The 16,285-nt window shown below is 38.0% G+C and overlaps 1 protein-coding gene across 5 annotated transcripts in view; it reads right to left on the bottom strand.

Moving 5' to 3' along the window:
- TBL1XR1 (TBL1X/Y related 1) overlaps positions 1–16,285 on the bottom strand; it is a 113,815-nt gene that overhangs the window by 53,736 nt on the left and 43,794 nt on the right. For all 5 annotated transcript variants that reach the window (XM_062005530.1, XM_062005531.1, XM_062005535.1 and 2 more), the window contains exon 2: positions 10,422–10,486. The gene's annotated coding sequence lies outside the window, so the exon portion shown is untranslated. The remainder of the gene's footprint in view (positions 1–10,421; positions 10,487–16,285) is intronic.

The following is a 16,285-nucleotide window of genomic DNA, read 5'->3' as shown; positions in this document are numbered from 1 at the left end:
TTACACATGCACTTCTGCCTGCCTACAATTCTTTCTTCATTCAGGAAATATTTCATAGATTTAAAATTCCCCAAACAAATTATTTTTCTACGTGTTACAAAAAATCCACACAGTTCGCCTAGATTTGGTTAGAAGTGATAAATAGATGCATTTTCTACAGTGAAGTCCACGCTTTACAGATCCTACAGTCACTTCTCTCATTGCATCTTAGAACAGGAGAAAGGAAGCAAAACATTCCTGTTCAAAATGCTTGATATCGGAGGATTTTTTGGCATTCACCTATTACTCCAAGACCAGCCACTCCCTCCTCCTTTCAAGTATATTCCTGCTTTTTGACAGTGCTGCTCTTTACATTTCATCTGAGATGTCTATTGTGAAATTCTTCTAGGCATACACAGTCAGGGGACACTTTACCTATTGACAAATCCACTGTAATGAAGGAAAGTAAGAGTTTCTCCCACCCAGTTCTTCAACTAAGCTTCCTAATTATAGCACTCATCACAGGACTTCAACATATGATAGCAGAGGCACTGTACTGCACACTGTGAATCTCCAGTCGAGATAGTCACAAAATTGCTCTTTGAATACACTTAACCCATGCACACTGTAACAGTGGCCTATCACTGCTCAACCCTGAGTCAGTGCACAGCAAGCTGCTTGTGTAAACCAGCCACAGCGTTAGCTTCCAAGTTGTCCTAAGAGCTACTCAGCTCCCATAAACCATCCAGGGAAGGGCTATGAACCCACCCCATCAGGCAGTCACATTTCACTCATTTCTCTTCACAGAACAGACCCTTTTTAGTTGGTCTCCAGGCAATAGTTAAATTTTTTCTTAAATATGTAACTACCGATACATATTCAGATTCCAGGCAAGGTAGGACTGTTCAAAATACAAATGATGTGCTGCCAGGGTAAGAGAATAAGGAAGCAAACATGTTTTCCTCTGACCGCATCACTTCCTGGGATCTCCAAGCTCCTTCACCTACTCAGAGCACTGTGCCTACAAACCACTGTGAATTTTCCACTGGTTGAGTTATACATCACAAAAATATGTGGAACAATTAACTTCACTTAAGCTCCAACTCCATTTCTTCAAAAGCAAACATTGGGGTTCCTATCTTATGAGTCATACATAGTTGAGATTTTTTTAAGTAGATGTCACTAGCCACAGCTGTGACTTGGCACTTCTAGTAAAACTCTGCTCAAGCTTTGTCTTTGATGATGTTTCTCCACTCATGCATTGTGCAAAAAGTCCTGTATCAATCTTGGGATAACAAGAGAACCTTAGGAATCCCAAAACCAAGTATGTTTTCCATAGGTTTGCTCTGTATAGATGCCACAAGTTCTCTTTGGAAGGCTTTAGGACTTACACATTTAACATTACTTTTTGAAGAAAAAATTTAAAGACATTTACATAACAGATTAAACTGTTTTCCAAATTATATAAAAAAAAAAATGTGTCTAAGACCTATTATGTGCTTCTGAATTTGCTCAAGCAGAAGGTTCATACTCATTATATTGTTTTCTCCCAGGCAACAGTTTTTGTCCCATGTTCCTAACAGAAGGCCGCAATTTAATGGTATACATGTCAAATCTGCTAATCTGACAAAACAGACCACAGCTGAAAGATCACTGGTGTTCTCTCCAGGTTACACAAAACCAAACTTTCGTATCTTTCCAAGACAAAATCTGTTATCCAACAAACAAACTGTGCTTGTTAGGAAGACCACTGGCCTCGCACCTTGAGGCCTGGTAAATGAGATCTGATTTCTTATTTCCAGCCTGAATATACTTCTTGCCAAGATACACACATTTCTTCTTGTACTAGTGCTGTCTTCAACCTAACATAGAAAATAGTTATACTCACTCAAGACTTTAGCAACCCCTCATGTATTTAAAGAAAGCAATTGTAAACCCTCTCAGACTTAATCTTTACTAGGATAAATCAACCAACCTTGCACACTGGATTCAGCTCTTCCCTCATCACTTTCATAGTCCTCTATGCTTCTGCTCCACATTACACTCACCTTTCTTGGATGTGGTCTACCTATGTAGTTCAGTGGGGATTTAGTGGTGCTGCCTCGCACATGAGCAGCGTCAACACTTTTCTATTCCTACTGTAAGTACCTCTTCACAGATTTTATGATGATATATTTCAGAGCTTCAAGGTACTAGAGAAAATATATCCTTTGATTTTACTAGCTGATATACTCAAGTCTTTCTGTTCCTGCATCATTTTCAAGACATGAGCACCCAGGCTAGGGCAAAATTCACATCTATCCAGAAGTGCACAACCATGCATCTTGTACTATGAAATTTCAATCTACTTTTTCCACTAAAGTCCTAAAGGTCACTTCAGATCTTCCTGTAGGATACTCTGTTTCTCGTCTACACTGATAGCAACTCCCAACTTTATGTCACTGGTAAATTTTACTGCACACTCTTACTTTTGGTGCCAAGTTCATTAGTGAATATGTTTAAGTCAGTCCAAGACCAATTCTTAAGACAACTAGCTTCCTTTATATATAGCACATGCCTCATGAGCACAAAATGATGTGATCCCTCTTAACTGGCTCTTTATATGCCTCACAATTCTTCTACAACACCTCATCAGTATCTTAATAAATAATTTCTCACGTATTGCCAGAGCAAACATCATACCACAGATGAGCTCGTATTCTTTTGTCCAAAACCAAAAACTAACACAGATCCCTCTACAGGTATTCATGAAGACCATGTGTTTAAGTCTCATCTGTTGTGATTATAAATACATACACACCCACAATACAGAGTAGCAACCCTTTCTCAGCTCACTCCCAACACAAAGCCAGAGCTGTTGTGAACTCCAGACACTGGACTAAGATCATTCAGGCCCACAGTTACATTACACCTTGTAACATCAGTTCTTCTTCCAAATATGCTAAAATCCACAGCCGATTGTGAATGACTGTAAAACAGTCCAATGAAGGTGAAAAATGTTAACAGCAACAGTCCAAGGAATACTATAAACCTCAATAGGGTAATTCCTGCAACTGTCATGACACAGGTATATTGTAAGACAAAAACTGATAGTTTATGTACTTTGTGTTAGCAGAAAAAGGAAATACAGTTGAAATACCTGGACTATCATAGAAACAATCACAGCATGTATGAATAAGAAAAAAAACAAAGCACAATAAAAACCAAAACACATGCACAAAAAGAGAGGTAGTACTTGATCTTGTAGGCTACCAGGAGGTAGATATGCTGAGAAATTTCAGTCTGCTTCATCAAAGAGAATAGTGAAACAAAATTGGATGGGTCAATGAAAGCATCTTTGCTCCACAAGAGCCTATTCACCATGCTTCCAACTTGAGCCAAAAACTAGGACATGCAAGAGTCTGCCTGCTGATTGGGATGGACTTTTCAACTGGTAATTAAGTAAACTGCAACAGCACAGAAAGTATCTTAGTAATGATAAAAATTGAGTGGTTTGGCACAAGAGGATTTGGGGTTTAGAAAAGGGTAAATATAAAGGAAACTAGAAATGAGGCTAGTGGAAAGGTATGCCAACAATCTCTTTGAAGTTGCATATAGTAACATCACACTAGTTACTCACTTATTATAAAAAGCATGAAAACTGTAGGAAAAAAGGCAGTAATCTTGCCTAGAGAGAAGCACATCACTGCAGGGGTGCCAAGGGCAGGAAATAACATGTTTTGTCTGTTCTATTTAGAGCAAAGCCCCAGCATCTTTAAAGCTGCCTCCATTTGCAATTTGGGTAATTAAGAGTCACCTCCTCACAGTGTTTCCTTGGGTTCAAATATCCTTACCTATTCCTCAGGTTACTTCCCATTTCCCAGATGGTCAGTCTCCAGAAAACATCTTTGGTATCTCAGTCACTTCTTGGTTAAATCCATACTGACAGCTCATTAGTGGAATGATTTATCAACTGGTGCAAGAATAGCTGTTATAAATTTGTTTTCTGTGTAAATCGAGTTCCCTGCAACTAGGATGGAATTCCAGCCTTTTCAAATGCATTTTAATGTGAAATGCTGACATCAAGCTTTAAGTTCATTTGATTATTTTTTTCTGTTTATGTTATTAGTAATCAGTTTTTCTGGCACGCTTTTCTGTTCCAGTTCAATCATTCAGTTGAATTACTTGAACTCCTGCTGAACCGCATCAAAAAAAAGGAAAATTAACTAATGCCTCATTTGATCTTGTGACCATAAAACTTGTGTTTTCATTCCCTCTTTAACCTTTGACCATCTATTTTTCCCCTTAATTTGTGTGTTATGTACCTGATAGTTTTAAATTTGTTTCTTTTATTCATGAAAAAAAGAGTGCGCTCTGACGGCTGATCTGCCCTCTGTTCATTTTAGCTACTGCTGACTTCATTCTACGTTCTCATTAATAAGCACACAGTTAAAATCACTTCTTCATAGCCCATCATACATGCATGTTACTTGCTTTAATGTATTCTCTTTACCAGAAGTTCATGGCTGTTTTCACAAAGTGTTGGCTATGCTAATGGAGAAACCAAGCTAACAAAGACTGAAATGGCTGTTTTTGTAAAAGCTGTTTTGACAGTTTATTACTCTGTTGAAGTCCTCTTCTTTTCATATTGCTGTGATGGAATGGAACTTAATTTTTGTTGCTGGGTTTATTGTTTGGGATTTTTTTTCCTATCACATGATAAAACATTTTTAATGCATACCTAGGTCATAAGAAAATATGGTACAACTACAGTTAACGGAAATTAAATGGAAGGGGAAGATTTCAGGATAATTAATAACAAGTATTCCAACTATGGCTCACATTTGACAACAACATTCTCCCCACTTGTGTGAATACTGAATTCATGGATGTCAATCCTATATACATGTGGCTCAGTATCACCCCAGGAGGATGTTGTTTCCTTGTCTTTAATGGTTTTTGATATTTGTCCACTAAACGTCAGTAAGAACACTGCACACAACCTTCATTTACAAATATGGATGCACTAACCCAGTAACTATGATCTTCGCTTCATATGGTGAACTAGAGACTTGGCATGTAAGTACATGCTTCTAGATCTGGCATCCATGTTGACGGCCACACAGATGCAGAGCTGCTGGCTTTTGGTGGCCAGTAGGTCTAGTTTCTAACCAAGCAAATATAAGTCAGTACAGCCAGTATCATTCCTCCCACCCTACAGACTTCCTGTTGTTCTGCAGCAATATTTATTATCTCCCAGCATCAACACCACTGAAACTAAAGGCAGCTTTTACTTTTGTTGACTTGTGCTAATACCAACTTTCAGTTGACAAGAAGGAAACCAGGATCAAGACCTGATGACACAAGCGACACATTAACACAGGCTTTCTGAAATAAGATCTGCTCTTCTGCAGATGGTAACACTCACGGGCTTAGACACAAATGAGGCTGTCCTTGGGTTTTCTGTGCAACATCCTTCACCTAATATCCAGTTTAATTTCTTAAATATGCTTAAATAACTTAGTCACTGTTACAAACGTTTAACACACTATTTCTAATTTTTTTCACGTAATAGAGCAGGAAAAGAGTCATTTCAGGTTACACAACTTCACCACGGGCATATGGCAGTGAACCCACATCAGAAACACAAAATCTCCCTCTCCTCTAAAGCAGATGGCATACTAATCAAGTAAGATATAATCTAACGCTGGTTGCATTACTACTGCTTGTTGCTAACTATTGAACTAAAACCAGTATAAAGTAGTAAAGACAGAAAAAACCCCTAAAGGCAGGGAAGGTGAAGGAGGAGGAAGACAATGAGGAAAAAAAACCCAAAACCACAGAATAAAAGCAGCTGTACCATAACACAACCTACTGCAGCAGAAGCAGCCTCTTTTCAAGTACATTTAAGATTTAAAACTTAGGAATGGCAACAGGCAAGGACCAGAAATGGCCATCATCTTGTTTTAGAGGTCATTCCCCTAGTTTCGGATACAGGCCCAGATCCCTTTGCTCTTAATGATTGCACTTCACTTGGCATCTGTCAGGGGCAACATAACCCAGCTGCTTAGACAATTACATATTTATGATTCTAGTGAGGATTCTTAGTCAAAGCTTATTTCTGAACTGTAAAAATGCTTAGAGAATGAGCTGAGAAAATTCCCTGGCAAATGCTACTCCAAAAGAGAGCCACTACTTAAATGTTTTAAGGACAGTGGTTTCCCTTTCAGTTGATTCATTCAGTAGTGAACTTGAATGGTATAAATAAAAGAGGCAAGAAGTGTTTGCCATTGGAATCAGAATGAGACCTTACTAGTATGTTTAACTCGTCTTCTATAAAAAAAGAAAAGGTAATAGAAAATTTTTTAAAACTTAAAAAAACCCAACTCAGATCAGAATTCACACAAAATTAATGCTTATCACAGTGTTCATCCTAACACAACAGTTTTTCTTCTGTATCATATTATTAGCACTTCCTCTTCGTCACATATATCACTAGATCAGCTCATTCATGTTGATCCAATAGATAGAATTTATGGATGAACAACTCTGAAATATACCTGATCAATTGTTATCAATTATCAGACAAAATGCATTGCACTTCACCTTCACTGGTAATAACATCCGTTGACATCCGTTGAAGGAGCAACAGAGTCCAAAATTTCATGTTGTTCCTTAGTCTAAACTATTTCAGAGCCATTAAAGTTGCACTCCATAAACTGTATAACCAACAGCCTCAACAAGAAATTTCATGAACACTTTTAGGCCCTACATTTTAAAACACTTACAAGCTTGGTTAGCTTTATGCACATGAGTACTCCTTGTTTATATCGCAAAAGCACCACTCCTACACTTGAAGTTACATGTACACACTCATGTATGTATTTAAAGAATAAAGGCCTTAGTCTTGCAGGTTTATTTTGAAGCAACTATTGATATATTTTATGGCCAACATCTTAAGTACTGCCAAGTTTATAAAACTCCTGAAAGCAGGGGTCCCAGTGCAATGAAAACCATCCTTCAACCCTACCATTTTTCAAATGTCTGCCCACCCACAGATATTCTTTCATATACACTCTCCTGTTAAAACAGTCAATTTTGCAATTCCAGAGCAAACTCTGGAGCTAGCAGCACAGACCTCCCCTTATCCTTAGCATGCGCTGGCAGAGGCACAGCTTCCAGAACAAACCCAGCTCTTTCAGTTTTGGGTGCAGGCTCCTCCCCTCTCCCTTGCTCATCTTCCTCTGCATGAAACCATTTTAACATTATGGACTTGAAGAACGTTAACCTGGCAGACAGATCAGCATTTAGATGGGTTTAACTGTTGTAGAACCACAGGCTAATAGCTACATAAATGTATACCTTCAGCAGTCTTCTAAAGAGTGATAAGGTCACAGGATGACACTGCAGAAGGTACCATAAATGGTCTCAAGGGAAACCCCTTGCTGCAGTCTCGGCGAAGTTTTTTTTGCAGGTATCTTCCAAACCCTTCTCTGAAGGCTTTTTTCTTTATGAGGAGTGATTTACTCATTCTCCTCAGGTCCTCCAACCACTCCTGCCATTTCTGGGCTAAATCCACTAGGTCGGTAATCACACTGAAGTGCTGCATCCATGGAATTTCTTGGCCCAAGAGATTTAGCGCTTGTTGTTCTCCTATAACATCCCTTACATTTAAGAACAGTTGACATAACACATAGTGGGTGTGCTATGTCTTCAAAACACAGTATGACATTAGACACCTAAAAGTAGACAGTATTAAAAAAGGATTTAGAACATCTGGTTTTTATTCCCCTCAAGATTATGAGGGGATGACTTAGCCGTTAACAACCTCACTTTCCTATAAGCAAACTTGTAGCAAACTGTTTCGCTTCTAAAACTTGCACAAGAAGCCTAACAAGATATGATGGAAATCTCCCTCAGATAAGCTACCTGTTCCATCTCACAACACGAAAATAAAGTTTGCTAAAGCTTTTGCTGAAATCCTGATGTGATCTTTTGCTTAGGCCAGAGGTCCAGGAGTTTGGATTTCTCTTTCCAAGACATTCATTAATCCTTGTGACTGCCTCTAAAGGAACCTTCAAATTTTCCTACATTTAACAGGTCTTTTTTGTTAAGCCTTTGCATCCTTTTGAGACTGAGGAACATTCCAGTTGTCTGGAAGATTGGGAAGGAGAACTTACACCAACTGAACAGAGTCACATTCTCTTTTAGTAGGCAACATATTTTTTTTTTAAAGTCAACTATTACAGTGTGTTTTTAAGGAGAAATTGACATTTTACTTTATGTAGTTATCAGTTAACATATATATGATAAAAAATAAGAGGATGTATAACTTCTTTTACTCTGCTGTTTTTTTAATACTAAGAAATGGAACTGACAATCAGAATTAAAAAGCTGATAAAAGCATGAGTATCATTTCTCAAAGGAATCAAAAATGAATTTCTGATTCAAATAAATTTGTTGAACATGGATAGACAAACCAAGTCCCATTTGAGGGAAGAATACAAACTGCTTTTTTCAGGTCATCCTCTGGACTATACTTTGTCTACACACATCAGATAAAAACAATGTAATAAAATCCTATAAAAATCTCTTTTACTGTAAACCAGATTATGTTACAATTACTTTTAGGATGATGAAGAATGTGTCTAGGTTGTCTCTTAAATCTACCTTCAAACTGTTTCAAAGTTAATTGAGAGGTAATTGTTCAGAAATCTCTAAAATAATAAAATATAGCAACTTATAATACAAAAGCAGCCCTTAAAGAAAAGAGTGGGGAGTATTTCACTTCAAGAAACAGTTGAATATGTTTTACGATCACTGCAACAACTAGCATGCCCTTGAGACTGTGCAATTCTGAATTTCTAATATAATTTGTAGGGGGAAAATTAGGAGAAAATGCAGTAACGTTTCAAGTATAGTCTCTCAGTATTTTAAAATTTTATGAAGTATAAGGACTAGGCTAGTATGGAATGAGTCACATTAAGAGAAGTAGTAATACACACCAATATTTTAAACCGTTAACTAAAAACATGCTCAACTAATACAAAATAAAAAAGAAATCAGAATAGTTTTTTGTTGGAAAAAGGTGGACAACAGCAATGACAGCAGTAACAGCAAAGGCTGAAAGCAGTACTAGTTTCGGTTTTGGAAAGTTAAAATACCAGGCTATGTGATCAGTTAAAAACGATGGCGTCTCACTCAACGAATCCATTCCCACCAGCTGAAACTTGTCCCAGATCAATATAAGCTTTACACATACTAGCCCCGAGCTTAAACATCAGGCTATTAAGTGACACACACACTTGGTGTAGATCTTCAGATTTCAGAGTTATATTTGCTTTACTTAGTGCCAAACATATGCTGCATTACATTTCACTCCATGATGTCTTCTAGAGCTGACAGAATTTACTTACTACTTTTCAAAGTAAAGCAGTTGAATCCAAGCAAACTCTCTTGGGAGTGTCATTTTGCTCACAGGGCAAAGACAGTGGAGTTGCAAAGGTATAAGTTAGGCTATAATATATTTACATACTCTTTAGAGCCATGTCCACATAAAAACCCAGGGAACCCAGTCCAGCTCCCAGATCCTAAATTGGGTTTTCAAAGTTAGTGGTTAGAAATACTATCACTTTAACATCTGTACCAAGCACAACAGTCTAGAGATGCCTGAAATCCAAAACTCAGGCTGGCAGCTCATGCATTTATTTCTTAAGGCTAATGCTGCAATTATTCTTGTACACTTCAACTGTGACACACGAGATACCAAAACTGCTAAAAAAGGTATTATTTGGTCAAAGCTGAAGCAGTATGTTCCAGTCTGTCTCTTCAGACCTCGTCTCTGCTTTCCATATGCACAACTACCAGTAAGCATATGTAAACCATAAAAGACAGCCTGCAAATATGAACTTCCAATAATCTATAACATCACACAATGTCCCAGAGATGGATTAAGAAGATCACATCAACCAAACTTCTTTTTACAGGGGCTAAGATTTTAGCTTCACTAGCCTTTCATTGTCAAACATACTGAAGTAAAATACAGCTGGCACTGCATAGGTTTTTTTTTTTTTAATTGTAGAAGCTGTTAGTACTGAAACATCCTTCAGTAAGCACCAAGTGGGGGCAATAGAGCTCTCGGCTGGGCTACTGTTTGCCTCAAACAAGCTTTTGGCCAAAAGAGGAAGCAAAACCAGTTAACAACAGGATGAGCTGTGTTACTGTCAAACCACACTTCTCACTTCAAAATTAACATGCTGCCCTACTTTCAACAGGACAAAGTCCAGATACAATTTGAATATTTTTTATCAAACAGAAAAACAGTCTAGATGTTTAAGAAATTAAAATAAGCCACTTGTGTACTAAGAAGTAGTTACTCTAAAAATATCATTTGCAATGCAAGACAGCTCACAGTGTATCTGCAGGAAGGAACCATACCACATATAAGTTAAAAAGATACTTACCATTGGCAGTGCATTGATATGCGGAAGTTTTCCTTTCAGGTGCCTCTTGCTACAGAAGGGTGATGCTGAGAAGGAAACGAAACAGAATAGGAAACATTAATATTTATTTTTGAAAACGGTGGTGTTCACACAATAAAATGTTATCAAGTATGGGCCTTCACGGCTCTTGCAGCCTACTCTGTTGGAGCTGAGTGATTACCACTGAATTTGTATACAGCGTAGAGCAGCAGCACCAGGCACAGGAGAGCAGCAGAGCTGGGGTTTTGCATATATCCTGTTGCTACCCACATCACACAAACTGCTCCTGCAGGGAGCTTGAAACACGGACCTTTGAACAAATAAGTCTGTTGAATGAACACTTATACCATCACACCTCTAGACAGTCGCACCCATTCAGCAGAAGCACACACAAACAAAACCATCTATATATAAAAATCCTGATGTCTGGGTTTTGCCTCAGCTCTCCAGAAAAATCTTCAGGAAGTTAACTGAGCAAAATAGGCAGTTTACAGATCTTCTGCCCATGCCAAATTCTTCTGGAAATAAACCTTGGCTACTGACTTCTAAATACTCTGGAAAGAGCCAAACAAAAATTAACATTCCAGCAGTTTGATTTTCAAAATGGTTACATCCACTGTGGAGCAGCTTACTAAAAAACCCTTAATCTGTTTTCCTAACACATAACATACTAAGTAACTCCACTTATGCACCCAGTTAGTTACCAACTCCTGCAATGACCTCAATTGTTAAATAAAATGGTTCATATCCATGACATTCGCCAACATGTACATAATAGAAATCTTCCCAGTATACTATCCTAGAGATATCTATGTCATCCTTAAAACAAAAAAATTATAAACCCCTCAAAATGCATGCTGTCCTACACTTAAGTAAACTTCTTTCCATATTAATAATAATTTTATGCACCTAAAACTACAGTAGTTAATGTCCAAATATGTGTAACATTCATTTATATGCAGTAATGACAAACAATTTTTATTCACACTATTTCTAAGTAGTTGCTCTCCATACAAATACTTGCCAGACTCCTTTTATTAGAAAATCTAATCACCCACTCAAAGTGCAGGAAGGAGCACAGATGGACATGAGTGACTAATAAAGTATTATCAGACTCTTTTTAGATTAAACTATTAATAAAGCATCTGTAAATTATGTTCAAAAACTTACTAGGAATAAAGAAGTCCTGTGGTTTGGGGGCTCATGATCAACATAAAACAATTTTTAAACACTTGCCATTTTCGAACTCAATCAGTAGGAAATGGTTTATTATAAAGCTATTTTTGGAACCAGACAAAAAATTGCTGCAGCAGTCAGGCTTATTTTGCTCTTGGAAGATCCCACCACACCACCAAGGCAGGCAGAAATGTAACCTTTGAAGTGCAAGTGAGAAGAGCTCCAGAGGATGCTGACCCATGCAGGAATGCTGAGAATTGGAAGAATTTGCAAACATGAATTTATTTCCTTGCTTAGTTGTACTGGTGCACAGAAATTATGTAAATAGGCTGAGGAAAACTTCACAAGTAGCACCATTTCCTACACCGAACTACTCAGAAAGCCAGAGCTGCAGACCAGTAGAGAAAATTTTATCATCTCACTCAGTAAATCCCATTAAAAATTTTTTACTTGCTTATATAACAAGAGTTTTTCTTAAAAAACGAACAAAACACCAGCCAACCAATATTCTTCTGAGAACAGTCTAAATCATCAAAAGAGCTGTGTGCAGAGAAAGGCAGAGGAGGGCTCTGCTGCCCAGTTCCAAGTGTGATGCTTGGTTTGGGTTATTTCATTTGGAAGGAACACAGCAAACAAATAAAAGGATGACTGCACAAACATAAACCCTTTTCTTCAATGAAAAAGGCTTTCTCCTGTATACACTGCCCCAGCTGTCTCCATCCAACATCTCTTTGCCCTTGTGCAATCTTGTGAGTACAATATTTATCATCGAAGCTGGAGAAGGAAACCTTTCTGTCTGATCTGTGGAAGAGCCTTCTTGTCCTTCTCTTTATATCTGAATAGGGCAGTGACACGGAAAGAAGCTGGAAGCAAAGACTCAAGAGAGCAGAGAATGAGAAAAGAAAGGGTTCACTGACTCTGGTTCATTCCTCACTCATATTAATTGGTTGTAGGCTCCAGTTTTAAGTAAGGGCATTTGAAATGTAAACATGCAAACATTTAGGAAACTCTGTGATGTCCTTTTTCAGAATCAAGTACTGAGTACAAATGCCTCATCAGCAGCTTTTTTCTTTCCAGATTTGTCCTATTGGACTTTGTCATTTCAGCATGTACCTTGAAACTATGCCAGTGACAGCTATAATTTATTGATTTTATACTATCTCTCACCTTTATATACTGACCTGCTACGGTCATTTAAACAGGTGACCCAGTGTAGTGACAGCTACACTATGTGACACTTAAAAATAATCCACCAGATGCCCTTGAAGTTGATAAAAACATACTCGGGGAATCCACAATAGCTGGTGACTTTGGATCCTTCATCTTTGAGGGGGGGAGGCTCACCACTGACTGATGGCTAATGCCTTCAGCATTGACTGAATACCGCTCCCCTCAGAAAGAACTGAGACTCTGCTGTGTACCAACCTGCTCACCAGCTTTGCCCACAATGGGGTTTTCTGCACAAGAATGACACATCCAAAGGCTGTGTCTCCCTGTGACACCACTCCCCAACATTCAGTACAATGCCCAACATCATCTCCTCAGGAAAGTCATCCCAAGCTGTACAGAGGTAATAATGTCTGAAGTCATAATCTCGAGACCTTCTTGCACCAAGAGGTGGAAAAAAGGTCCAGGCAAATAGGTTGCACCAGGCCAGCAGTTCCCATCTGCAGGGCCAAAACTAACGTGCTGAACCAGCTACCAAAATTGCCAATACCGATCGGGCTGCTGTTATCAACCAAGTAATTATTATGTGGTACAAAGACAAAACCACAGATAACAACAACCATGGCACTATACAGTGACAAATCTGGTTACAAACACATAGTACAGATGTACACTAACATTATTTCTTACCTGCTACCAAATATAAGCAGTTCAAAATAAGGAGTTCTCTTGAAGCTATTTTCAAAAATGTATAACCATTTTCTCATAGAAACAGCATCATTTATGCTATTTTCATCATACATTACACAAGGAATAAATAGCACAGGTTCCTGCTACGGCTAGAACAATGTTTTCTGTGTGAGCTTTGAATTGCTTCTGTTTCTCATGCAAACTTGTGCGCTCATGTTTTTCTTCTAATCCTCTTAGGATCACACTGTTTATACTGCTTTCAGAGATTTTGGTGCTATTTGAGCTTTAACAACAAATTTAGTCATTAGACGTTGTGCTTTGTGAATTACAAAAGCCTTCTGAGGACACAGTATCTTTTCTTCTAAATTCTCCTTGAGTATCCTGCTTTTATCTGGATTCAGTATCTGGAAAGAGTGTCCCAATCAAAACAGAATTAAAAATAACTAAATCCAGGATATTCCTCTCAGTAACTAGGCTGTAAAAAGCAACAGACAATAGTTTTAAAAGCCTAAATTGAAAACTAATCACTCCATTGAATTCTTCCTTTCATTTGGTTAATAGGCACATACAAAACTAGCAGCGATTCTACTGCTGCCGTGCTTGGAACATAAACAGAGAAAATCAAAGTTAGTTCTTTTAATCACTTTTCCACAGTGATGTATAGCAATTTTTTTAAAAAACAATTCAGCACTTCTACAATAACATCTGCTTTTCAGTTCTAAGAGAGAAGCCTAACTGAGACAAATACCACCTAAAAAAATTAAGAGAAACACATATGGGAGGGGAAGGAAAGGCAATAAAAATCAACATCACACACAGAACAGTATTAAAAACTGTTATTAACTCTAGCTAGTTAGTAGCAACAGGGTTCCTAGTGACAAAGTAACACACAGAGACTGCTCCAATCCTTCACACTGGGAGCACACAGTGTCATGGCACCAGGAGTATGCTTGGATGGAGAAACCTCAACAGAGAACACCTGCCCAGAGACATATCCACCTATATTCCTAAACTCTACCTGAAATGGCCTTTTTCTGCCAATTGAGATCTCTTCTTTCTTGATCTTTGTTCTGTCTTTATTATGTCAGAAATATGGAAAAACCCAATGCAAGATAACTTTCTGGATGTCTCAATGAAGTAATGCTTAACATACCTATTTATATCACGTAAAACTTGCACAGCTTTCCACACTTCAAAAATCTACCAAGCACTTGTATGTCTACAGATGTATGTGAACCAATGATTAAAACAAAACAGGCTGTGTGAGGGGATAAACAGTAAGAGCTGAGTAAGCAGACAACACAATTCTGGAGGAAAGATCATTCAGATATAGGAACCACCTCTTCAGAAGCACACAGAAACAGGATTCACCGTGCCATAAGAAACATGGGGAAAGTCAGGCCAGAGCAAAAGAATACTGTAGATGCTATATACAAGTTTAAACATCTATGAAAGTAAAAAAATGAGACAATCACAGAAAATAGCTTTTAGCCTACTGAAAGGAAATGAAGATAAACTGCTGGAGAGGAAACCATCTTAGCCAGCTTTGTTAAAAACACAGAATGTACCACAGTCATTTTGTCAATATCAATCAGCTGGTACCACCTGGGAAGGAGGGAGGGCAAGTTGTATTGCTGCACAATTTGACTTGCAAGGCATTTAAATAAAGATCATTAGGAAGAATCCCAATTCACAAAGTTAAAAGATCCTAGAGAATGAAGTTACATCCAGCCTAGAATGGGAAAGAGTATAAATACTCTTGAGTATTAATACTCAAAGCACTGAGTATTACATACAGGGGCTATGGCTCCAGAGTAGTCAAAATCCCACCTTCGCAGACTGCTACAGCTAGAAGAGGCCCACCTATGTAAATTCAAGCTATTTTCTAATTTGTTTGGCTTGTTTGTTGTCTGAACATAGCGGGCACGATGACTAGTGATATATTAGTAATAATAGCAGCATACAGAGAAATATTTTTTGTGCTTTTATCCTAGAACTGAGTTCAAAATTTAAGTTCATTGCTGCAAGAGTAATTGGGGAAAAGACTGAGAGTAACAGCCTGTCAAACTGAGTGCTCTCAGATGACTCACCTCAAACTGGAAAGAGAAAAAAAAATTTCCTTGTGTAAAATAATAAGTCTCGTGTAGCAATCAGGGGCCACTGGTACTCTCAGTAAGTTCATTACAGATTTCAAATATATGGCTAAAAACTGAATCAAGACACAAAGTACACCACTTGAAAAAAAAAAGCCAGAATACTTATTTTTCCATTCCATTTCCTCAAGGTAGAAGAACACTGTTTCCCATGATACTAATTCAGCCTGCTCCAGCTTGCCAAATTGACTCAGCTACACTGCTCAGCGACAGTCCTTCTTTCACCACGCAGGGCCCATTAACTCAGATGAGCCTTCACAGCCCAATGGAGACAAGCACCTGCTTTTGTCAACATGGCAATGTGCTTCGGGAAACTGACAGATGCAAGGTTACCAGTTACTTTTAAATTTGGTCTCCAATTTAGGAATATGGAACAAAGCTCAAACTGCTTCCATGGAAAAAACAATGCTTTCCCTTTCCCTGCTTCTGCTATCAGAGCCTGTCTTGTCTGTGCTTTTAGATATTCAGAACAAGATATTACTGTTTTAGGATTAATGGTGGCCTTGCAGAAGAACCAATATAGATTATGGTAAGCACCAGAAATTGTTAGTAGGGCAAATGCACAATTGTACATGTCTCTTAAAGAGCTTTATTGAATTCATTAAAATTCTGTCTACAAAGTGCCATGCTTTGGAATACGTGTTTTAAGTAGATATCACA

This window comes from Colius striatus, chromosome 12 (assembly GCF_028858725.1).
Source record: "Colius striatus isolate bColStr4 chromosome 12, bColStr4.1.hap1, whole genome shotgun sequence".
In the NCBI taxonomy this organism is placed as follows: domain Eukaryota; kingdom Metazoa; phylum Chordata; class Aves; order Coliiformes; family Coliidae; genus Colius; species Colius striatus.
The sequence above is the reverse complement of the archived record's forward strand: the minus strand, read 5'-3'. Positions and strand labels throughout refer to the sequence as shown.